A 27,499-nucleotide genomic window follows, 5' to 3' on the forward strand; every position below is an offset into this window, starting at 1 on the left:
CACTCACCGTACTCACAGCACTCACAGTACTCACAGCACTCACAGTACCAGAAACTACAGTGGATGCGTAATCAGGCTAGTTCAGCTCGGCTTGGTTCAGCTCAGTGTGAAAAAAACACATTTTCTGTCCCGTCCCATAAGAGAGAAGCCACTCCACGATACTCACCAAACCATGCCTGTTGGTCGCCCTGCACCTCGATGGCGAGCCCAAAGTCAGCTAGCTTAACCGCCGCCCCCTTCAGCTTACTGGCCAATAGGAGGTTCTCAGGCTGGAGGGGGGCGGAGTCAAAATGGGTTAGAGGTAACACGACGCTCCTGGTAACCGTTGGCCGTAGACACAGATGTACAATCAGGTTTAGCCTCACGCAAGGTTGTCACTTTCTGGCCAAGCTGCAAAGTCAGAACCTAGGCTAGGCCAATTGTGCATCGCCCCACGGACCTCCCGGTCGCAGCCGGTTACGACAGAGCCTGAGTCTCTGGTGGCACAGCTGGCGCTGCAGTACAGCGCCCTTAACCACTGTGCCACCCGGGATCCCCTCGTCATTTTCTACAATTTATCTCCTTAAAACCTGTTGTGACTAGGGGGCAGTATTTTCATTTTTGGAAAAATAACGTACCCAAAGTAAACGGGATATTTTGTGAGGACAAGATGCTAGAATATGCAGATAATTGACAGATTAGGATAGAAAACACTCTAAAGTTTCCAAAACTGTATAACAGAACTGATATTGCAGGCGGAAGCCTGAGAAAAATCCAATCCGGAAGTGCCTCGTGTTTTGAAAGCTCTGCGTTCCAATGCGTCCCTATTGAATGGGCTATCAACCAGATTACTTTTTCTACGTATTCCCCAAGGTGTCTACAGCATTGTGACATAGTTGTATGCATTTATGTTGAAGAATACCCGTAAGCGGCTACAATGTGTAAGTGGTCACCTGATGGCTCTCAGAGAGATTCTCGCGTAAAATACAGAGGTAGCCATTTTTCCAATCGGTCCTACTGAAAAACCAATTGTCCCGGTGGATATATTATCGAATAGATATTTGAAAAACACCTTGAGGATTGATTATAAACAACGTTTGCCATGTTTCTGGCGATATCATGGAGCTAATTTTGAATATTTTTCAGCGTTTTCGTGACTGTAATTTCCGGTCGATTTCTCAGCCAAACGTGAAGAACAAACGGAGCTATTTCGCCTACAAAAATAATATTTTTGAAAAAAAATGAACATTGGCTATTTAACTGGGAGTCTCGTGAGTGAAAACATCCGAAGCTCATCAAAGCTAAACGATTTGATTGCTTTTCTGATTTTCGTGACCAAGTTACCTGCTGCTAGCAGGACATAATGCTATGCTAGGCTATCGATAAACTTACACAAATGCTTGTCTTGCTTTGGCTGTAGAGCATATTTTGAAAATCTGAGATGACCGGGTGATTAACAAAAGGCTCTAAGCTGTGTCTCAATATATTTCATTTGTAATTTTCATGAATAGGAATATTTTCTAGTAATATTTATGTCTGTTGCGTTATGCTAATTAGTGTGATGATTACGCTCCCGGATCTGGGAAATCTGATTTTTAAATCTACACTTAACAACAATGCTAACCTTATGCTTAGCCCTAACCTAAATTAAGACCAAATAACTAAAATATACATTCTATTTTCATACAATTTCAAGATATATCCAATTTAGAGTTTGCAGCTTGGCCATATATATAGTGGTAACCACTAGGACTAAACTGAGCTGAGATCAGTGTCTAGGGGCAACTAGTTTGCAGCTTGGCCATATAGTGGTAACCACTAGGACTAAACTGAGCTGAGATCAGTGTCTAGGGGCAACTAGTTTGCAGCTTGGCCATATAGTGGTAACCACTAGGACTAAACTGAGCTGAGATCAGTGTCTAGGGACAACTTGATCCTACAGACACACAAAGAGAGACAAAGAGACAACGGTTGAACAGGGACACACTAACACAACAACACACTGTGGCATAAATACATACAGACACACACACACAGACAGACACACACACACACACACACACACACCTTCAGATGTACAGATGTAAAACATGGGGTGGTGGTGATGATGATGGTGATGATGATGGGGGTGATGGTGGTGGTGGTGGTGGAGATGGTGATGGTGGTGGTGGTGATGGTGGTGATGGTGATGGTGGTGGTGATGATGATGGTGATGATGATGACGGTGGAGATGGTGGTGGTGATGGTGATGGTGATGGTGATGGTGGTGGTGATGGTGATGGTGGTGATGATGATGATGATGATGATGGTGGTGGTGATGGTGATGGTGATGGTGATGGTGATGGTGGTGATGATGATGATGATGGTGGTGGTGATGGTGGTGATGGTGGTGATGATGGTGGTGATGATGATGATGGTGATGATGGTGATGGTCTGACCATACCAACCTTCAGGTCCCTGTGAACGATACCATTGACATGGCAGTGATGAACACTCTCTACAATCTGCTGTATGCAATGACTGAGGGAGGAGAGACAAAAAGGAGAGAGAGAAAAGAGAGAAGAGAGAGGAGTGAAGAGAGAAATGGACAGGGGAGAAACATCTTATTGTATAAACAACAGTGTTTGATAGACACTGACCAAATGTTCAACAATAAAACACAGAAAATACCATATACAGATTACAGAGTTAAACAATACTCTCTCTGTTTGATCATAGTAAAGTAACAGCCCACTACAGATTACAGAGTTAAACAAACAACACCAATGTAATACATACAGACACACACTCGCTCTTCCCCCTTCCACCCTCTCGCTCTTCCCCCCTCCACCCTCTCGCTCTTCCCCCCTCCACCCTCTCGCTCTTCCCCCCTCCACCCTCTCGCTCTTCCCCCCTCCACCCTCTCGCTCTTCCCCCTTCCACTCTCTCGCTCTTCCCCCTTCCACCCTCTCGCTCTTCCCCCTTCCACCCTCTCGCTCTTCCCCCCTCCACCCTCTCGCTCTTCCCCCCTCCACCCTCTCGCTCTTCCCCCCTCCACCCTCTCGCTCTTCCCCCCTCCACCCTCTCGCTCTTCCCCCCTCCACCCTCTCGCTCTTCCCCCCTCCAACCTCTCGCTCTTCCCCCTCTTCTCTCTCTCTCCCTCTCTCCTCCTCTCTTTACAGAGGTTGTAATTCAACATAAAGTCTGTAGTGTGAAGTAGGTTCCATATCTATGGATAGGTCCCAAATTGCACCCTATTCCCTATGTAGTACACACATTTTGACCAGAGTCCTATGAGTTGCCATGGCGCCCTAGAAGCCCTGCTAGCAGCCAAAGTACATATTGTTTGTTGTTGTTGTTTTTTGAAAATCAGCTCTTTCGTTTTTTTAGATAACATAGAGTTTTTATTACATGCATCTGCTGCTTTCTGAGCCATGGATTTACAGGTTGACTGACAGGGGAACACTCTTTGGCTAGCTAGTGTCATGACTCTCCTGTGAGGATCCAAAGACCGGGTTAATAAAACGGATCAACACCCGCAGAGGGGAGGAGGGATTGATGTGGGGGGTTTTATAGCACCTCACGTCTGGTCGTAAATTGTAAATCTCTAGGACGGAGGGAAACTTTCTCTCTCTGCACTTTAAAAATTGAGATTGGAATATTTTTGTTACAGAGACGTTTTGCCGCCCAAAAACTCAGTGTTCACTGTCCAACAGTGAACACTGGGACAATATTTTTAACATCCGAATGAAGGCATATGATAAGAGAAGGAATATGGGAAATACATTTTTATTTTGTGATGTCATTAAAAATGGTATAAAAATGATATAACAAAAAATATTGTATCATGAAGAGTTTTCACACCGTATGTCAGGTTTCCATCCTTTACGTTGTATAGGAAATACCAGGGATGAAGAGAATATTTTTGCTAATATAGGAATGTGATTTTAGTTTCCTAACGAGATCATAGTTTTGATTATACTTTGCCCAGTAAGTAGCCACGCCCGAGGGAGCTCAGAGAGTGCGTCAACATGACGGAAACACCGCTTTTTTGCCCCCAGAGTGCATAAAGGCTGAGTTGAGAATTAACACACCAGAAAGACTCTAGCTGCAGCTTAGTTCTCCATTGGTTACGACCCTGAAAATCAACACGAGGTGAAGACAACAAAGTAGCCTCTAACAGTTAATGTTCCAGCTAAGTAGCTGTTCTAAGAAAGTGAATTTAAGTATGACCATCCGGGTACTCTCTTCAAACCATCATTGGCTACACTGCCTTCATCACACCACTGAGGATCATCGACACGGCTGATTAGCTCCACTGGACCACTCTTCCAGAACGAGTGAAATTAAACACGGACAACGAAAAAAGGACACTGTGACCTCTTCTGGACAATCAGAGCCTTACACTTGAGAACTAAGGCTAAGCGGAACCCTTTTCAAGAAGCGGAACCCTTTTCACGAAGGACTGGGTCCAACAGAGATACACGATCAAGGAAGACATTCAACACATAAATACATTCAGTACTTCTTACCCAAACGGGCGGTAGTTCGGGGAAAAGTATTGTGATTACTGTGAGCGTACTTTCCAAATGTATCCAAGTGTTCTCTCTCTCTCTCTCTCTCTCTCTCCATCTTATGTAACAAGTGTCATATTGTGTCAGTCCGCTAGGGACCTGTTTCCATCGTATTAAGTTTCTAATCAATAACCTATACCGTGTGTTTGTGTGTGTGTGTGGGTATCCTGTGTTATCATTTAGTTATTAAGTAAATCAATAATTAAATATATTTGTGTGGTACAGAATGGTCAGTTAAGGCTGGGGTTTGTGCAGATGCAAGGAGTATGCGACGTTCAGAATTATGAGACTGACACTGATGAGGTAATGATTAATTAAATGAATGTTATCGATATACGTATTATAAATCATCTAGAGTTTAATCCGGGAGATGGCAACTCGGTAAACAACTTCTTTCCCGTGGTGCCCCAAAATTTGAAATAGCTAATTGTTTCATGATTAATTTAATCGAGTAACAATTACACCTAGTTAGTTGATTCGATACATAACAGTCACCAGATTAATGAAAGCCACGACACGACACTAGCTAGCTGGCTAGTGTTTTTTTTTTAAATGATGCAGCTAGACACTGTACCAGCTTTTTGGTTTCACCCTGGCTGCCTGTTCCTGGTCTTTTGAAAACATCAATTGAGGAGTCACCTGAAGCGTGAGAGGAATGGGAGATACAGTTGAGGAATGCAGTGCTGAGGCAGAGTGAGGACGACTGGCTACTACTCTGAACGGTGTGTGGTGAACATTCCGGCGCCCAAAGCTGCTGTACTGGTTGATCTAACTATAGTTAGAGTATTCATGATGATGTACTGGTTGATCTATTCATGATGTAACTATAGCTAGACTATTCATGATGATGTACTGGTTGATCTATTCATGATGATGTACTGGTTGATCTAACTATAGCTAGACTATTCATGATGATGTACTGGTCGATCTAACTATAGCTAGACTATTCATGATGATGTACTGGTTGATCTAACTATAGCTAGACTATTCATGATGATGTACTGGTTGATCTAACTATAGCTAGACTATTCATGATGATGTACTGGTTGATCTATTCATAGTGATGTACTGGTTGATCTAACTATAGCTAGACTATTCATGATGATGTACTGGTCGATCTAACTATAGCTAGACTATTCATGATGATGTACTGGTTGATCTAACTATAGCTAGACTATTCATGATGATGTACTGGTTGATCTAACTATAGCTAGACTATTCATGATGATGTACTGGTTGATCCATTCATGATGATGTACTGGTTGATCTAACTATAGCTAGACTATTCATGATGATGTACTGGTTGATCTAACTATAGCTAGACTATTCATGATGATGCACTGGTTGATCTATTCATGATGATGTACTGGTTGATCTAATCATGATGATGTACTGGTTGATCTAACTATAGCTAGACTATTCATGATGATGTACTGGTTGATGTAACTATAGCTAGACTATTCATGATGATGTACTGGTTGATCTAACTATAGCTAGACTATTCGTGGTGATGTACTGGTTGATCTAACTATAGCTAGACTATTCATGATGATGTACTGGTTGATCTAACTATAGCTAGACTATTCATGGTGATGTACTAGTTGATCTATTCATGACGATGTACTGGTTGATCTAACTATAGCTAGACTATTCATGACGATGTACTGGTTGATCTAACTATAGCTAGACTATTCATGATGATGTACTGGTTGATCTAACTATAGCTAGACTATTCGTGATGATGTACTGGTTGATCTAACTATAGCTAGACTATTCAAGGTTATGTACTGGTTGATCTAACTATAGCTAGACTATTCATGATGATGTACTGGTTGATCTAACTATAGCTAGACTATTCATGATGATGTACTGGTTGATCTAACTATAGCTAGACTATTCATGATGATGTACTGGTTGATCCAACTATAGCTAGACTATTCATGATGATGTACTGGTTGATCTAACTATAGCTAGACTATTCATGATGATGTACTGGTTGATCTAACTATAGCTAGACTATTCATGATGATGTACTGGTTGATCTAACTATAGCTAGACTATTCATGATGATGTACTGGTTGATCTAACTATAGCTAGACTATTCATGGTGATGTACTGGTTGATGTAACTATAGCTAGACTATTCATGATGATGTACTGGTTGATCTAACTATAGCTAGACTATTCATGATGACGCACTGGTTGATCTAACTATAGCTAGACTATTCATGGTGATGTACTGGTTGATCTATTCATGGTGATGTACTGGTTGATGTAACTATAGCTAGACTATTCATGGTGATGTACTGGTTGATCTAACTATAGCTAGACTATTCATGATGATGTACTGGTTGATCTATTCATGATGACGTACTGGTTAATGTAACTATAGCTAGACTATTCGTGGTGATGTACTGGTTGATCTAACTATAGCTAGACTATTCATGATGATGTACTGGTTGATGTAACTATAGCTAGACTATTCATGGTGATGTACTGGTTGATCTATTCATGGTGATGTACTGGTTGATGTAACTATAGCTAGACTATTCATGGTGATGTACTGGTTGATCTAACTATAGCTAGACTATTCATGATGATGTACTGGTTGATCTATTCATGATGACGTACTGGTTAATGTAACTATAGCTAGACTATTCGTGGTGATGTACTGGTTGATCTAACTATAGCTAGACTATTCATGATGATGTACTGGTTGATGTAACTATAGCTAGACTATTCGTGGTGATGTACTGATTGATCTAACTATAACTAGACTATTCATGATGATGTACTGGTTGATGTAACTATAGCTAGACTATTCATGATGATGTACTGGTTGATCTAACTATAGCTAGACTATTCATGATGATGTACTGGTTGATGTAACTATAGCTAGACTATTCATGGTGATGTACTGGTTGATCTATTCATGATGATGTACTGGTTGATCTATTCATGGTGATGTACTGGTTGATCTAACTATAGCTAGACTATTCATGGTGATGTACTGGTTGATCTAACTATAGCTAGACTATTCATAGTGATGTACTGGTTGATCTATTCATGGTGATGTACTGGTTGATCTATTCATGGTGATGTACTGGTTGATCTATTCATGGTGATGTACTGGTTGATCTAACTATAGCTAGACTATTCATGATGATGTACTGGTTGATCTAACTATAGCTAGACTATTCAAGGTGATGTACTGGTTGATCTATTCATGATGATGTACTGGTTGATCTAACTATAGCTAGACTATTCAAGGTGATGTACTGGTTGATCTATTCATGATGATGTACTGGTTGATCTATTCATGATGATGTACTGGTTGATCTAACTATAGCTAGACTATTCAAGGTGATGTACTGGTTGATCTATTCATGGTGATGTACTGGTTGATCTAACTATAGCTAGACTATTCAAGGTGATGTACTGGTTGATCTATTCATGGTGATGTACTGGTTGATCTATTCATGGTGATGTACTGGTTGGTGTGGTGAACATTCCGGCGCCCAAAGCTGCTGTACTGGTTGATCTAACTATAGTTAGAGTATTCATGATGATGTACTGGTTGATCTATTCATGATGTAACTATAGCTAGACTATTCATGATGATGTACTGGTTGATCTATTCATGATGATGTACTGGTTGATCTAACTATAGCTAGACTATTCATGATGATGTACTGGTCGATCTAACTATAGCTAGACTATTCATGATGATGTACTGGTTGATCTAACTATAGCTAGACTATTCATGATGATGTACTGGTTGATCTAACTATAGCTAGACTATTCATGATGATGTACTGGTTGATCTATTCATAGTGATGTACTGGTTGATCTAACTATAGCTAGACTATTCATGATGATGTACTGGTCGATCTAACTATAGCTAGACTATTCATGATGATGTACTGGTTGATCTAACTATAGCTAGACTATTCATGATGATGTACTGGTTGATCTAACTATAGCTAGACTATTCATGATGATGTACTGGTTGATCCATTCATGATGATGTACTGGTTGATCTAACTATAGCTAGACTATTCATGATGATGTACTGGTTGATCTAACTATAGCTAGACTATTCATGATGATGCACTGGTTGATCTATTCATGATGATGTACTGGTTGATCTAATCATGATGATGTACTGGTTGATCTAACTATAGCTAGACTATTCATGATGATGTACTGGTTGATGTAACTATAGCTAGACTATTCATGATGATGTACTGGTTGATCTAACTATAGCTAGACTATTCGTGGTGATGTACTGGTTGATCTAACTATAGCTAGACTATTCATGATGATGTACTGGTTGATCTAACTATAGCTAGACTATTCATGGTGATGTACTAGTTGATCTATTCATGACGATGTACTGGTTGATCTAACTATAGCTAGACTATTCATGACGATGTACTGGTTGATCTAACTATAGCTAGACTATTCATGATGATGTACTGGTTGATCTAACTATAGCTAGACTATTCGTGATGATGTACTGGTTGATCTAACTATAGCTAGACTATTCAAGGTTATGTACTGGTTGATCTAACTATAGCTAGACTATTCATGATGATGTACTGGTTGATCTAACTATAGCTAGACTATTCATGATGATGTACTGGTTGATCTAACTATAGCTAGACTATTCATGATGATGTACTGGTTGATCCAACTATAGCTAGACTATTCATGATGATGTACTGGTTGATCTAACTATAGCTAGACTATTCATGATGATGTACTGGTTGATCTAACTATAGCTAGACTATTCATGATGATGTACTGGTTGATCTAACTATAGCTAGACTATTCATGATGATGTACTGGTTGATCTAACTATAGCTAGACTATTCATGGTGATGTACTGGTTGATGTAACTATAGCTAGACTATTCATGATGATGTACTGGTTGATCTAACTATAGCTAGACTATTCATGATGACGCACTGGTTGATCTAACTATAGCTAGACTATTCATGGTGATGTACTGGTTGATCTATTCATGGTGATGTACTGGTTGATGTAACTATAGCTAGACTATTCATGGTGATGTACTGGTTGATCTAACTATAGCTAGACTATTCATGATGATGTACTGGTTGATCTATTCATGATGACGTACTGGTTAATGTAACTATAGCTAGACTATTCGTGGTGATGTACTGGTTGATCTAACTATAGCTAGACTATTCATGATGATGTACTGGTTGATGTAACTATAGCTAGACTATTCATGGTGATGTACTGGTTGATCTATTCATGGTGATGTACTGGTTGATGTAACTATAGCTAGACTATTCATGGTGATGTACTGGTTGATCTAACTATAGCTAGACTATTCATGATGATGTACTGGTTGATCTATTCATGATGACGTACTGGTTAATGTAACTATAGCTAGACTATTCGTGGTGATGTACTGGTTGATCTAACTATAGCTAGACTATTCATGATGATGTACTGGTTGATGTAACTATAGCTAGACTATTCGTGGTGATGTACTGATTGATCTAACTATAACTAGACTATTCATGATGATGTACTGGTTGATGTAACTATAGCTAGACTATTCATGATGATGTACTGGTTGATCTAACTATAGCTAGACTATTCATGATGATGTACTGGTTGATGTAACTATAGCTAGACTATTCATGGTGATGTACTGGTTGATCTATTCATGATGATGTACTGGTTGATCTATTCATGGTGATGTACTGGTTGATCTAACTATAGCTAGACTATTCATGGTGATGTACTGGTTGATCTAACTATAGCTAGACTATTCATAGTGATGTACTGGTTGATCTATTCATGGTGATGTACTGGTTGATCTATTCATGGTGATGTACTGGTTGATCTATTCATGGTGATGTACTGGTTGATCTAACTATAGCTAGACTATTCATGATGATGTACTGGTTGATCTAACTATAGCTAGACTATTCAAGGTGATGTACTGGTTGATCTATTCATGATGATGTACTGGTTGATCTAACTATAGCTAGACTATTCAAGGTGATGTACTGGTTGATCTATTCATGATGATGTACTGGTTGATCTATTCATGATGATGTACTGGTTGATCTAACTATAGCTAGACTATTCAAGGTGATGTACTGGTTGATCTATTCATGGTGATGTACTGGTTGATCTAACTATAGCTAGACTATTCAAGGTGATGTACTGGTTGATCTATTCATGGTGATGTACTGGTTGATCTATTCATGGTGATGTACTGGTTGATCTATTCATGGTGATGTACTGGTTGATCTATTCATGGTGATGTACTGGTTGATGTAACTATAGCTAGACTATTCATGGTGATGTACTGGTTGATCTAACTATAGCTAGACTATTCATGGTGATGTACTGGTTGATCTATTCATGGTGATGTACTGGTTGATGTAACTATAGCTAGACTATTCATGGTGATGTACTGGTTGATCTAACTATAGCTAGACTATTCATGATGATGTACTGGTTGATCTATTCATGATGACGTACTGGTTAATGTAACTATAGCTAGACTATTCGTGGTGATGTACTGGTTGATCTAACTATAGCTAGACTATTCATGATGATGTACTGGTTGATGTAACTATAGCTAGACTATTCATGGTGATGTACTGGTTGATCTATTCATGGTGATGTACTGGTTGATGTAACTATAGCTAGACTATTCATGGTGATGTACTGGTTGATCTAACTATAGCTAGACTATTCATGATGATGTACTGGTTGATCTATTCATGATGACGTACTGGTTAATGTAACTATAGCTAGACTATTCGTGGTGATGTACTGGTTGATCTAACTATAGCTAGACTATTCATGATGATGTACTGGTTGATGTAACTATAGCTAGACTATTCGTGGTGATGTACTGATTGATCTAACTATAACTAGACTATTCATGATGATGTACTGGTTGATGTAACTATAGCTAGACTATTCATGATGATGTACTGGTTGATGTAACTATAGCTAGACTATTCATGGTGATGTACTGGTTGATCTATTCATGACGATGTACTGGCTGATCTATTCATGATGATGTACTGGTTGATCTAACTATAGCTAGACTATTCGTGGTGATGTACTGGTTGATCTAACTATAGCTAGACTATTCATGATGATGTACTGGTTGATCTAACTATAGCTAGACTATTCAAGGTGATGTACTGGTTGATGTAACTATAGCTAGACTATTCAAGGTGATGTACTGGTTGATGTAACTATAGCTAGACTATTCATGATGATGTACTGGTTGATCTATTCATGATGATGTACTGGTTGATCTAACTATAGCTAGACTATTCATGGTGATGTACTGGTTGATGTAACTATAGCTAGACTATTCAAGGTGATGTACTGGTTGATGTAACTATAGCTAGACTATTCAAGGTGATGTACTGGTTGATGTAACTATAGCTAGACTATTCAAGGTGATGTACTGGTTGATGTAACTATAGCTAGACTATTCATGATGATGTACTGGTTGATCTATTCATGATGATGTACTGGTTGATCAACTATAGCTAGACTATTCATGGTGATGTACTGGTTGATCTATTCATGATGATGTACTGGTTGATCTAACTATAGCTAGACTATTCATGATGATGCACTGGTTGATCTATTCATGATGATGTACTGGTTGATCTAATCATGATGATGTACTGGTTGATCTAACTATAGCTAGACTATTCATGATGATGTACTGGTTGATGTAACTATAGCTAGACTATTCATGATGATGTACTGGTTGATCTAACTATAGCTAGACTATTCGTGGTGATGTACTGGTTGATCTAACTATAGCTAGACTATTCATGATGATGTACTGGTTGATCTAACTATAGCTAGACTATTCATGGTGATGTACTAGTTGATCTATTCATGACGATGTACTGGTTGATCTAACTATAGCTAGACTATTCATGACGATGTACTGGTTGATCTAACTATAGCTAGACTATTCATGATGATGTACTGGTTGATCTAACTATAGCTAGACTATTCGTGATGATGTACTGGTTGATCTAACTATAGCTAGACTATTCAAGGTTATGTACTGGTTGATCTAACTATAGCTAGACTATTCATGATGATGTACTGGTTGATCTAACTATAGCTAGACTATTCATGATGATGTACTGGTTGATCTAACTATAGCTAGACTATTCATGATGATGTACTGGTTGATCCAACTATAGCTAGACTATTCATGATGATGTACTGGTTGATCTAACTATAGCTAGACTATTCATGATGATGTACTGGTTGATCTAACTATAGCTAGACTATTCATGATGATGTACTGGTTGATCTAACTATAGCTAGACTATTCATGATGATGTACTGGTTGATCTAACTATAGCTAGACTATTCATGGTGATGTACTGGTTGATGTAACTATAGCTAGACTATTCATGATGATGTACTGGTTGATCTAACTATAGCTAGACTATTCATGATGACGCACTGGTTGATCTAACTATAGCTAGACTATTCATGGTGATGTACTGGTTGATCTATTCATGGTGATGTACTGGTTGATGTAACTATAGCTAGACTATTCATGGTGATGTACTGGTTGATCTAACTATAGCTAGACTATTCATGATGATGTACTGGTTGATCTATTCATGATGACGTACTGGTTAATGTAACTATAGCTAGACTATTCGTGGTGATGTACTGGTTGATCTAACTATAGCTAGACTATTCATGATGATGTACTGGTTGATGTAACTATAGCTAGACTATTCATGGTGATGTACTGGTTGATCTATTCATGGTGATGTACTGGTTGATGTAACTATAGCTAGACTATTCATGGTGATGTACTGGTTGATCTAACTATAGCTAGACTATTCATGATGATGTACTGGTTGATCTATTCATGATGACGTACTGGTTAATGTAACTATAGCTAGACTATTCGTGGTGATGTACTGGTTGATCTAACTATAGCTAGACTATTCATGATGATGTACTGGTTGATGTAACTATAGCTAGACTATTCGTGGTGATGTACTGATTGATCTAACTATAACTAGACTATTCATGATGATGTACTGGTTGATGTAACTATAGCTAGACTATTCATGATGATGTACTGGTTGATCTAACTATAGCTAGACTATTCATGATGATGTACTGGTTGATGTAACTATAGCTAGACTATTCATGGTGATGTACTGGTTGATCTATTCATGATGATGTACTGGTTGATCTATTCATGGTGATGTACTGGTTGATCTAACTATAGCTAGACTATTCATGGTGATGTACTGGTTGATCTAACTATAGCTAGACTATTCATAGTGATGTACTGGTTGATCTATTCATGGTGATGTACTGGTTGATCTATTCATGGTGATGTACTGGTTGATCTATTCATGGTGATGTACTGGTTGATCTAACTATAGCTAGACTATTCATGATGATGTACTGGTTGATCTAACTATAGCTAGACTATTCAAGGTGATGTACTGGTTGATCTATTCATGATGATGTACTGGTTGATCTAACTATAGCTAGACTATTCAAGGTGATGTACTGGTTGATCTATTCATGATGATGTACTGGTTGATCTATTCATGATGATGTACTGGTTGATCTAACTATAGCTAGACTATTCAAGGTGATGTACTGGTTGATCTATTCATGGTGATGTACTGGTTGATCTAACTATAGCTAGACTATTCAAGGTGATGTACTGGTTGATCTATTCATGGTGATGTACTGGTTGATCTATTCATGGTGATGTACTGGTTGATCTATTCATGGTGATGTACTGGTTGATGTAACTATAGCTAGACTATTCATGATGATGTACTGGTTGATCTATTCATGGTGATGTACTGGTTGATCTATTCATGGTGATGTACTGGTTGATCTAACTATAGCTAGACTATTCATGATGATGTACTGGTTGATCTAACTATAGCTAGACTATTCAAGGTGATGTACTGGTTGATCTATTCATGATGATGTACTGGTTGATCTAACTATAGCTAGACTATTCAAGGTGATGTACTGGTTGATCTATTCATGATGATGTACTGGTTGATCTATTCATGATGATGTACTGGTTGATCTAACTATAGCTAGACTATTCAAGGTGATGTACTGGTTGATCTATTCATGGTGATGTACTGGTTGATCTAACTATAGCTAGACTATTCAAGGTGATGTACTGGTTGATCTATTCATGGTGATGTACTGGTTGATCTATTCATGGTGATGTACTGGTTGATCTATTCATGGTGATGTACTGGTTGATCTATTCATGGTGATGTACTGGTTGATGTAACTATAGCTAGACTATTCATGGTGATGTACTGGTTGATCTAACTATAGCTAGACTATTCATGGTGATGTACTGGTTGATCTATTCATGGTGATGTACTGGTTGATGTAACTATAGCTAGACTATTCATGGTGATGTACTGGTTGATCTAACTATAGCTAGACTATTCATGATGATGTACTGGTTGATCTATTCATGATGACGTACTGGTTAATGTAACTATAGCTAGACTATTCGTGGTGATGTACTGGTTGATCTAACTATAGCTAGACTATTCATGATGATGTACTGGTTGATGTAACTATAGCTAGACTATTCATGGTGATGTACTGGTTGATCTATTCATGGTGATGTACTGGTTGATGTAACTATAGCTAGACTATTCATGGTGATGTACTGGTTGATCTAACTATAGCTAGACTATTCATGATGATGTACTGGTTGATGTAACTATAGCTAGACTATTCGTGGTGATGTACTGATTGATCTAACTATAACTAGACTATTCATGATGATGTACTGGTTGATGTAACTATAGCTAGACTATTCATGATGATGTACTGGTTGATCTAACTATAGCTAGACTATTCATGATGATGTACTGGTTGATGTAACTATAGCTAGACTATTCATGGTGATGTACTGGTTGATCTATTCATGACGATGTACTGGCTGATCTATTCATGATGATGTACTGGTTGATCTAACTATAGCTAGACTATTCGTGGTGATGTACTGGTTGATCTAACTATAGCTAGACTATTCATGATGATGTACTGGTTGATCTAACTATAGCTAGACTATTCAAGGTGATGTACTGGTTGATGTAACTATAGCTAGACTATTCAAGGTGATGTACTGGTTGATGTAACTATAGCTAGACTATTCATGATGATGTACTGGTTGATCTATTCATGATGATGTACTGGTTGATCTAACTATAGCTAGACTATTCATGGTGATGTACTGGTTGATGTAACTATAGCTAGACTATTCAAGGTGATGTACTGGTTGATGTAACTATAGCTAGACTATTCAAGGTGATGTACTGGTTGATGTAACTATAGCTAGACTATTCAAGGTGATGTACTGGTTGATGTAACTATAGCTAGACTATTCATGATGATGTACTGGTTGATCTATTCATGATGATGTACTGGTTGATCTAACTATAGCTAGACTATTCATGGTGATGTACTGGTTGATCTATTCATGATGATGTACTGGTTGATCTATTCATGGTGATGTACTGGTTGATGTAACTATAGCTAGACTATTCATGATGATGTACTGGTTGATCTATTCATGGTGATGTACTGGTTGATCTATTCATGGTGATGTACTGGTTAATGTAACTATAGCTAGACTATTCAAGGTGATGTACTGGTTGATCTATTCATGGTGATGTACTGGTTGATCTAACTATAGCTAGACTATTCAAGGTGATGTACTGGTTGATCTATTCATGGTGATGTACTGGTTGATCTATTCATGGTGATGTACTGGTCGATCTATTCATGGTGATGTACTGGTTGATCTATTCATGATGATGTACTGGTTGATCTATTCATGGTGATGTACTGGTTGATCTAACTATAGCTAGACTATTCATGGTGATGTACTGGTTGATCTAACTATAGCTAGACTATTCATGATGATGTACTGGTTGATCTATTCATGGTGATGTACTGGTTGATCTAACTATAGCTAGACTATTCATGGTGATGTACTGGTTGATCTATTCATGGTGATGTACTGGTTGATCTATTCATGGTGATGTACTGGTTGATCTAACTATAGCTAGACTATTCATGATGATGTACTGGTTGATCTAACTATAGCTAGACTATTCAAGGTGATGTACTGGTTGATCTATTCATGATGATGTACTGGTTGATCTAACTATAGCTAGACTATTCAAGGTGATGTACTGGTTGATCTATTCATGGTGATGTACTGGTTGATCTATTCATGGTGATGTACTGGTTGATGTAACTATAGCTAGACTATTCATGATGATGTACTGGTTGATCTATTCATGGTGATGTACTGGTTGATCTATTCATGGTGATGTACTGGTTGATCTATTCATGGTGATGTACTGGTTGATCTAACTATAGCTAGACTATTCATGATGATGTACTGGTTGATCTAACTAAAGCTAGACTATTCATGATAATGTACTGGTTGGTCTGAACTATAGCTAGACTATTCATGATGATGTACTGGTTGATCTATTCATGGTGATGTACTGGTTGATCTAACTATAGCTAGACTATTCATGATGATGTACTGGTTGATCTATTCATGGTGATGTACTGGTTGATCTATTCATGGTGATGTACTGGTTGATCTATTCATGGTGATGTACTGGTTGATGTAACTATAGCTAGACTATTCATGGTGATGTACTGGTTGATGTAACTATAGCTAGACTATTCATGATGATGTACTGGTTGATCTATTCATGGTGATGTACTGGTTGATCTATTCATGGTGATGTACTGGTTGATGTAACTATAGCTAGACTATTCATGGTGATGTACTGGTTGATCTAACTATAGCTAGACTATTCATGGTGATGTACTGGTTGATCTATTCATGGTGATGTACTGGTTGATCTATTCATGATGATGTACTGGTTGATCTAACTATAGCTAGACTATTCATGATGATGTACTGGTTGATGTAACTATAGCTAGACTATTCATGGTGATGTACTGGTTGATCTATTCATGATGATGTACTGGTTGATCTATTCATGATGATGTACTGGTTGATCTAACTATAGCTAGACTATTCATGGTGATGTACTGGTTGATCTATTCATGGTGATGTACTGGTTGATCTAACTATAGCTAGACTATTCATGGTGATGTACTGGTTGATGTAACTATAGCTAGACTATTCATGGTGATGTACTGGTTGATCTAACTATAGCTAGACTATTCATGGTGATGTACTGGTTGATCTAACTATAGCTAGACTATTCATGATGATGTACTGGTTGATGTAACTATAGCTAGACTATTCATGGTGATGTACTGGTTGATCTAACTATAGCTAGACTATTCATGATGATGTACTGGTTGATCTAACTATAGCTAGACTATTCATGATGATGTACTGGTTGATCTAACTATAGCTAGACTATTCATAGTGATGTACTGGTTGATCTATTCATGGTGATGTACTGGTTGATCTATTCATGGTGATGTACTGGTTGATCTATTCATGATGATGTACTGGTTGATCTATTCATGATGATGTACTGGTTGATCTATTCATGGTGATGTACTGGTTGATCTAACTATAGCTAGACTATTCATGATGATGTACTGGTTGATCTATTCATGATGATGTACTGGTTGATCTATTCATGGTGATGTACTGGTTGATCTAACTATAGCTAGACTATTCATGGTGATGTACTGGTTGATCTAACTATAGCTAGACTATTCATGATGATGTACTGGTTGATCTAACTATAGCTAGACTATTCATGATGATGTACTGGTTGATCTAACTATAGCTAGACTATTCATGATGATGTACTGGTTGATCTAACTATAGCTAGACTATTCATGGTGATGTACTGGTTGATCTAACTATAGCTAGACTATTCATGGTGATGTACTGGTTGATCTATTCATGGTGATGTACTGGTTGATCTAACTATAGCTAGACTATTCATGATGATGTACTGGTTGATCTATTCATGATGATGTACTGGTTGATCTATTCATGGTGATGTACTGGTTGATCTAACTATAGCTAGACTATTCATGATGATGTACTGGTTGATCTAACTATAGCTAGACTATTCAAGGTGATGTACTGGTTGATCTATTCATGGTGATGTACTGGTTGATCTATTCGTGGTGATGTACTGGTTGATCTAACTATAGCTAGACTATTCATGATGATGTACTGGTTGATGTAACTATAGCTAGACTATTCATGATGATGTACTGGTCGATCTAACTATAGCTAGACTATTCATGATGATGTACTGGTTGATCTATTCATGATGATGTACTGGTTGATCTATTCATGATGATGTACTGGTTGATGTAACTATAGCTAGACTATTCATGATGATGTACTGGTTGATCTAACTATAGCTAGACTATTCATGATGATGTACTGGTTGATCTAACTATAGCTAGACTATTCATGATGATGTACTGGTTGATCTATTCATGGTGATGTACTGGTTGATCTATTCATGGTGATGTACTGGTTGATCTATTCATGATGATGTACTGGTTGATCTATTCATGGTGATGTACTGGTTGATCTATTCATGATGATGTACTGGTTGATCTATTCATGGTGATGTACTGGTTGATCTATTCATGATGATGTACTGGTTGATGTAACTATAGCTAGACTATTCATGATGATGTACTGGTTGATCTATTCATGGTGATGTACTGGTTGATGTAACTATAGCTAGACTATTCATGGTGATGTACTGGTTGATCTATTCATGGTGATGTACTGGTTGATCTATTCATGGTGATGTACTGGTTGATCTATTCATGGTGATGTACTGGTTAATGTAACTATAGCTAGACTATTCATGATGATGTACTGGTTGATCTATTCATGATGATGTACTGGTTGATGTAACTATAGCTAGACTATTCATGATGATGTACTGGTTGATCTATTCATGGTGATGTACTGGTTGATCTAACTATAGCTAGACTATTCATGGTGATGTACTGGTTGATCTATTCATGATGATGTACTGGTTGATCTATTCATGATGATGTACTGGTTGATCTAACTATAGCTAGACTATTCATGGTGATGTACTGGTTGATCTATTCATGATGATGTACTGGTTGATCTAACTATAGCTAGACTATTCGTGGTGATGTACTGGTTGATCTAACTATAGCTAGACTATTCATGATGATGTACTGGTTGATCTATTCATGGTGATGTACTGGTTGATCTATTCATGATGATGTACTGGTTGATGTAACTATAGCTAGACTATTCATGATGATGTACTGGTTGATCTAACTATAGCTAGACTATTCATGGTGATGTACTGGTTGATGTAACTATAGCTAGACTATTCATGGTGATGTACTGGTTGATGTAACTATAGCTAGACTATTCATGATGATGTACTGGTTGATCTATTCATGATGATGTACTGGTTGATGTAACTATAGCCAGACTATTCATGATGATGTACTGGTTGATCTAACTATAGCTAGACTATTCATGGTGATGTACTGGTTGATCTATTCATGGTGATGTACTGGTTGATCTAACTATAGCTAGACTATTCATGGTGATGTACTGGTTGATCTATTCATGATGATGTACTGGTTGATCTAACTATAGCTAGACTATTCGTGGTGATGTACTGGTTGATCTAACTATAGCTAGACTATTCGTGGTGATGTACTGGTTGATCTAACTATAGCTAGACTATTCATGGTGATGTACTGGTTGATCTATTCATGGTGATGTACTGGTTGATCTATTCATGATGATGTACTGGTTGATGTAACTATAGCTAGACTATTCATGATGATGTACTGGTTGATGTAACTATAGCTAGACTATTCATGATGATGTACTGGTTGATCTATTCAAGGTTATGTACTGGTTGATCTAACTATAGCTAGACTATTCATGATGATGTACTGGTTGATCTAACTATAGCTAGACTATTCATGGTGATGTACTGGTTGATGTAACTATAGCTAGACTATTCATGATGATGTACTGGTTGATCTAACTATAGCTAGACTATTCATGATGATGTACTGGTTGATCTATTCATGATGATGTACTGGTTGATGTAACTATAGCTAGACTATTCGTGGTGATGTACTGGTTGATCTAACTATAGCTAGACTATTCATGATGATGTACTGGTTGATCTAACTATAGCTAGACTATTCATGATGATGTACTGGTTGATCTATTCATGATGATGTACTGGTTGATGTAACTATAGCTAGACTATTCATGATGATGTACTGGTTGATCTAACTATAGCTAGACTATTCATGGTGATGTACTGGTTGATCTAACTATAGCTAGACTATTCATGATGATGTACTGGTTGATCTATTCATGATGATGTACTGGTTGATGTAACTATAGCTAGACTATTCATGATGATGTACTGGTTGATCTAACTATAGCTAGACTATTCATGGTGATGTACTGGTTGATGTAACTATAGCTAGACTATTCATGATGATGTACTGGTTGATCTAACTATAGCTAGACGGGTTGTTTTTGAAGTGCTCTGAGATTCTTATGAAAAGTGCAATAGAAACGTGATGCATTATTCTTGTTATTATTTTGGCGTCTCCTCTGTGATCAATCACACAGTCAGTGGTCCATACATCACATTTATAAATCACTTTATAGAGACAGATATCACACCTTAGATGACACACACACCTTAGATAACACACACACACACACACACACACACACACACACACACACACACACACACACACACACACACACACACACACACACACACACACACACACACACACCTTAGATAACACACACACCTTAGATAACACACACACACACACACCTTAGATAACACACACACACACACCTTCGATACAGCCATATGAAATAACACACACCTGACTGCGAGAAAGAACTGGAAGACAGTGATATAGCATGTGTGTGTGTGTGTGTGTGTGTGTGTGTGTGTGTGTGTGTGTGTGTGTGTGTGTGTGTGTGTGTGTGTGTGTGTGTGTGTGTGTGTGTGTGTGTGTGTGTGTGTGTTCCTACCTGGCGTCAGCCTCACTGTAGTACTCCCTGGCTACGATGTCCTCAAACAGCTCTCCTCCAGTCACCCTGAAAACACACAGACACACAGACAGACACACAGACACACAGACACACACACAGACAGACAGAGACACACACAGACACACAGACAGACACAGACATACAGACACACAGACACACACACAGACAGACAGACACATAGACACACACACATACACACACAGACACACACAGACACAGACAGACACACACAGACACAGACAGACACACAGACACACACAGACACACACAGACACAGACAGACACACACAGACACACACACAGGCACACAGGCACACAGAAAAACAGACACACACAGAAACACACAGACACACACCAAGGTGGTTTACCTCTCTAGTGTGTGTCTGTGGTTTAACACTAGTTATTATTCCTGACAAAACCAGCACCTGTCATCCCTGGATCAGTACCTAGATCTACACTCACTGAGAGATGGAGGGATGAGATACACATAGATATGAGAGGTGTACTCACAGATCAAACAGCAGGAAGTGGAAGCCCTCCTCTGACATGAGAGGTAGAGGTGTACTCACAGATCAAACAGCAGGAAGTGGAAGCCCTCCTCTGATATGAGAGGTAGAGGTGTACTCACAGATCAAACAGCAGGAAGTGGAAGCCCTCCTCTGATATGAGAGGTAGAGGTGTACTCACAGATCAAACAGCAGGAAGTGGAAGCCCTCCTCTGACATGAGAGGTAGAGGTGTACTCACAGATCAAACAGCAGGTAGTGGAATCCCTCCTCTGATATGCTGTCATGAAGCCTCACTGAGAAGACAGGAAGAGAGGGGGTAAGAGAGGGGGGTAGACGGGGCAGAGAGGGGGGGAAGAGAGGGGATAGAGGGGGTAGGAGAGGGGCGATGGAGGGGGATAGAGGGGGCAATAGAGGGGGATAGAGAGGGCAGAGAGCGGGGGAAAATAATGGATAGAGGGAGGGAAGAGAGGGGGCAGAGAGGTGGCAGAGAGGGGGATAGAGATAGAGGGTGGGAACAGAGGGGGTATAGAGGGGGATAGAGGGGGAAGAGAAGGGATAGAGGGGATAGAGAGGTGAAGAGAATGGATAGAGGGGGAAGAGAATGGATAGAGGAGGAAGAGAGGGGATAGAGGGGGAAGAGAGGGGATAGAGGGGGAAAGAGAGGGGATAGAGGGGGGAAGAGAGGGGATAGAGGGGGGAAGAGAGGGGATAGAGGGGGGAAGAGAGGGGATAGAGAGGGGGAGGAGAAGGGATAGAGGGGGAAGAGAAGGGATAGAGGGGGAAGAGAAGGGATAGAGGGGGAAGAGAAGGGATAGAGGGGGGAAGAGAAGGGATAGAGGGGGAAGGGAAGGGATAGAGGGGGAAGAGAAGGGATAGAGGGGGAAGAGAAGGGATAGAGGGGGAAGAGAAGGGATAGAGGGGGGAAGAGAATGGATAGAGGGGGAAGGGAAGGGATAGAGGGGGAAGAGAAGGGATAGAGGGGGGAAGAGAGACGATAGAGGGGGGAAGAGAAGGGATAGAGGGCGGAAGAGAAGGGATAGAGGGGGGAAGAGAAGGGATAGAGGGGGAAGGGAAGAGAAGGGATAGAGGGGGGAGGAGAAGAGAAGGGATAGAGGGGGGAAGAGAAGGGATAGAGGGGGAAAGAGAAGGGATAGAGGGGGGAAGAGAAGGGATAGAGGGGGAAAAAGAAGGGATAGAGGGGGGAAGAGAGAGGATAGAGGGGGGAAGAGAAGGGATAGAGGGGGGAAGAGAGAGGATAGAGGGGGGAAGAGAAGGGATAGAGGGGGAAGAGAAGGGAAAAAGGGGGAAGAGAAGGGATAGAGAGGGGAAGAGAAGGGATAGAGAGGGGAAGAGAAGGGAAGAGAAGGGATAGAGGGGGGAAGAGAAGGGATAGAGAGGGGAAGAGAAGGGATAGAGAGGGGAAGAGAAGGGAAGAGAAGGGAAGAGAAGGGATAGAGGGGGGAAGAGAAGGGATAGAGGGGGAAGAGAAGGGAAGAGAAGGGATAGAGGGGGAAGAGAAGGGAAGAGAAGGGAAAGAGGGGGGAAGAGAAGGGATAGAGGGGGGAAGAGAGGGGGAAGAGAAGGGATAGAGAAGTGAATAGAAAGGATAGAGGGGGAAGAGAAGAAGACAAGAGGAAAAAGACAACAGGTTCTATAGAGAAGGATTACTGCTATTATTGAAATGTTCTTGCCTAAGTCCCAACCGGTATTATATTCTCTATGCAAAGCACTACATTTGACCAGGGCTGCACACACACCTGTTGTGGTCCTTTCCACAACAGGCTAATAAAAACAGAGCAGATGTTGCCAGGGGTCGACGAGGGTTGTTGTTCTCACCAATATTGGGATGTTTCAGCAGACGGCAAATCCTGGCCTCTCTCTCAAGCTTCTGGTGGTCTGGAAACATGACAAACAGAGAGAGAGAGAGAGAGAGAGAGAGAGAGAGAGAGAGAGAGAGAGAGATAGAGAGAGAGAGAGCGAGACAGAGAGACAGAGAGACAGAGACAGAGAGAGAGAGAGACAGAGAGAGAGAGACACAGAGAGACATAGCGAGACAAGAGACAGAGACAGAGACAGAGAGACAGAGACAGAGACAGACAAGAGACAAGAGACAGAGACAGACAATAGACAGAGACAGACAGAGACAGAGAGAGACAGAGACAGAGAGACAGAGACAGAGAGACAGAGAGAGACACAGAGGGAGAGGCAGAGAGACAGATAGGCAGAGAGACAGAGAGAGACAGAGAGAGAGACAGAGACAGAGAGAGACAGAGAGAGAGAGACAGAGAGAAACAGAGACAGAGAGAGACAGAGACAGAGAGAGACAGAGACAGAGAGAGAGACAGAGACAGAAGTGAATCCCTGTATTTCATTGTTTCTGTATCTCCATAGACTATAGTGCTGTAGGTAATCCTTTACAGACTGTGATGCAAATGTCAGCCAGTAGAGGGTGTACTGTGTGTGTATGTGTTGGAGGAAAGCACCGTTGGCAGAGGTAACTGATGAAATTACTATAAATAAAGCTTCATGTCCTCTATTTCTCCTCCTCTTAACATCTATCTATCACCCCCCTCTCTCTCTCCCCCCTTTCCCCATCCCCCTCTCTCTCCCTCCCCTCTTTTCTCTCCTGTCTCTCTCTCTCCCTTTCTCTCCCCTCTCTCTCTCTCCCTTTCTCCCCCATCTCTCTCCCTCCCTTTCGCCCCTCTCCCCCACCTCTCTCTCCCTCCCCCCCTTTCTCTCCCCTCTCTCTCCCTCCCTTTCACCCATCTCTCTCTCCCCCTCTCTCCATCCCTCCCTTACCCCCATCCCCCTCTACCTCCCTCCCTCCCTTTCTCTCCCCTCTCTCCCTCCATTTCTCCCCCTCTCTCTCCCTCCCTTTCTACCCCCTCTCCCTAACTTATTCCCTCCCTTTCTCCCCCCTCTCTCGCCATTTCTGTTCTACTGTATTGTATTCTACTGTATTGTATTCTACTGTATTCTATTCTACTGTATTCTATTCTACTGTATTCTCTTCTACTGTATTCTATTCCACTCAACTTTATTTTATTCTATTGTACTTTATTTGTAATTTACTTCTCCACTCTATTTTATTAAACTCTACTTTATTTTATTATATTCTACTTTATTCTACCCTACTATATTCAACCCTACTCTATTCTACTCTACTCTACTTTATTCTACTTTATTCTACCCTACTCTATTCTACTTTATTCTACCCTACTCTATTCTACTTTAATCTACCCTACTCTATTCTACTTTATTCTACCCTACTCTATTCTACTTTATTCTACCCTACTCTATTCTACTTTATTCTACCCTACTCTATTCTACATTATTTTACTCTACTCTATTCTACTTTATTCTACCCTACTCTATTCTACTTTATTTTACTCTACTCTATTCTACTTTATTCTACCCTACTCTATTCTACTTTATTTTACTCTACTCTATTCTACTTTATTTTACTCTACTCTACTTTATTCTATTATGTTATATTCTTCCCTATTATACTTTAATCTACCCTACTATATTCTAGCCTACTCTACTCTACTTGAATCTACCCTACTCTACTTTATTCTACCCTACTATATTCAACCCTACTCTATACTACTTTAATCTACCCTACTTTTGTTTTTACCCTAATCTATTCTACCCTACTCTATTCTACTTTATTCCACCCTACTCTATTCTAATTTATTCCACCCTACTCTATTCTACTTTAATCTACCCTACTCTATTCTACTTTAATCTACCCTACTCTAATCTACTTTAATCTATCCTATTCTATCCTACCCTACTCTATTCTACTTTATTCTACCCTACTCTATTCTACTTTATTCTACCCTACTCTATTCTACTTTAATCTACCCTATTCTATTCTACCCTACACTATTCTACTGTATTCTACACTACTCTATTATACTTTAATACACCCTACTCTATTCTACTTTATTCTACCCTACTCTATACTACTTTATTCTACCCTACTCTATGCTACTTTAATCTACCCTAATCTACTTTAATCTACCCTATTCTATTCTACCCTACACTATTCTGCTGTATTCTACACTACTATATTCTACTTTATTCTACCATACTCTATTCTACTTTATTCTACCCTACTCCACTTTATTATTTTCTACTCTTCTTTATTCTATTATATTATATTCTACCCTACTTTAATCTACTTTATTCTATCTACTCTTTTATATTCTACTACTAAGGTTCATCATAAGGATTCTCTGCTGCTTTCTAGGAATCAGTGACTTGATACTGTATCAATTTACTGTGTGAATCGGAACAAAACGATTCCATTGGATTCTGTGAGTTCCATAGTGATTCAGAGTCACGTTCAAACAATTCAAATCAGAACTGTGTCAAGTGACTCTGATTCGGAACCGGTGAGTCAAGACGACCCAGTTCCACTTTGCCTCAGGACAGAGAGAGAGAGAGAGAGAGAGAGAGAGAGAGAGAGAGAGAGAGAGAGAGAGAGAGAGAGAGAGAGAGAGAGAGGGGAAAAAGAGAGAGGGGTCAGACAGACATGTGTTTGCGTGAGTGTCGATTCCTAGAAGAGAGAGATGAAAAGAGCGTGAGTGTGGAAGAAGAGCATGAGAAAGAGATGGAGGAGAGAGAGATGGAGAGAGGAGAGAGGGAGAGATGGAGGAGAGAGAGATGGAGGAGAGAGAGATGGAGAGAGGAGGGAGGGAGAGATGGAGGGAGAGAGATGGAGAGAAATGAAGGAGAAAGAGAGAGAGTGAAAGAGAGATGAGAGAGGAGGACGGAGGGAGAGATGGAGGAGAGAGAGGTGGAGAGAGGAGGGAGGGAGAGATGGAGGGAGAGAGATGGAGAGAAATGAATGAGAAAGAGAGAGAGTGAAAGAGAGATGAGAGAGGAGGACAGAGGGAGAGATGGAGGAGAGAGAGATGGAGAGAGGAGGACGGAGGGAGAGATGGAGGAGAGAGAAATGGAGGAGAGAGATGGAGGGAGAGATGGAGAGAGGAGGGAGGGAGAGATGGAGGAGAGAGAGATGGAGGAGAGAGAGATGGAGAGAGGAGGATGGAGGGAGAGATGGAGGAGAGAGAGATGAGAGAGGAGGACGGAGGGAGAGATGGAAGAGAGAGAAATGGAGGAGAGAGATGGAGGGAGAGATGGAGAGAGGAGGGAGGGAGAGATGGAGGAGAAAGAGATGGAGGAGAGAGATGGAGGGAGAGATGGAGGTGAGAGAGATGGAGAGAGGAGGATGGAGGGAGAGGGAGGAGAGAGATGGAGAGAGGGAGATATGGAGGAGAGAGATGGA

At 39.9% G+C, this 27,499-nt stretch overlaps 1 pseudogene; it reads right to left on the reverse strand.

Moving 5' to 3' along the window:
- The window catches only part of LOC139394594 (calcium/calmodulin-dependent protein kinase type II delta 2 chain-like), a 59,225-nt pseudogene that overhangs the window by 15,297 nt on the left and 16,429 nt on the right, over positions 1-27,499 (reverse strand).

Source organism: Oncorhynchus clarkii, unplaced genomic scaffold (assembly GCF_045791955.1).
Source record: "Oncorhynchus clarkii lewisi isolate Uvic-CL-2024 unplaced genomic scaffold, UVic_Ocla_1.0 unplaced_contig_6576_pilon_pilon, whole genome shotgun sequence".
In the NCBI taxonomy this organism is placed as follows: Eukaryota; Metazoa; Chordata; class Actinopteri; order Salmoniformes; family Salmonidae; genus Oncorhynchus; species Oncorhynchus clarkii.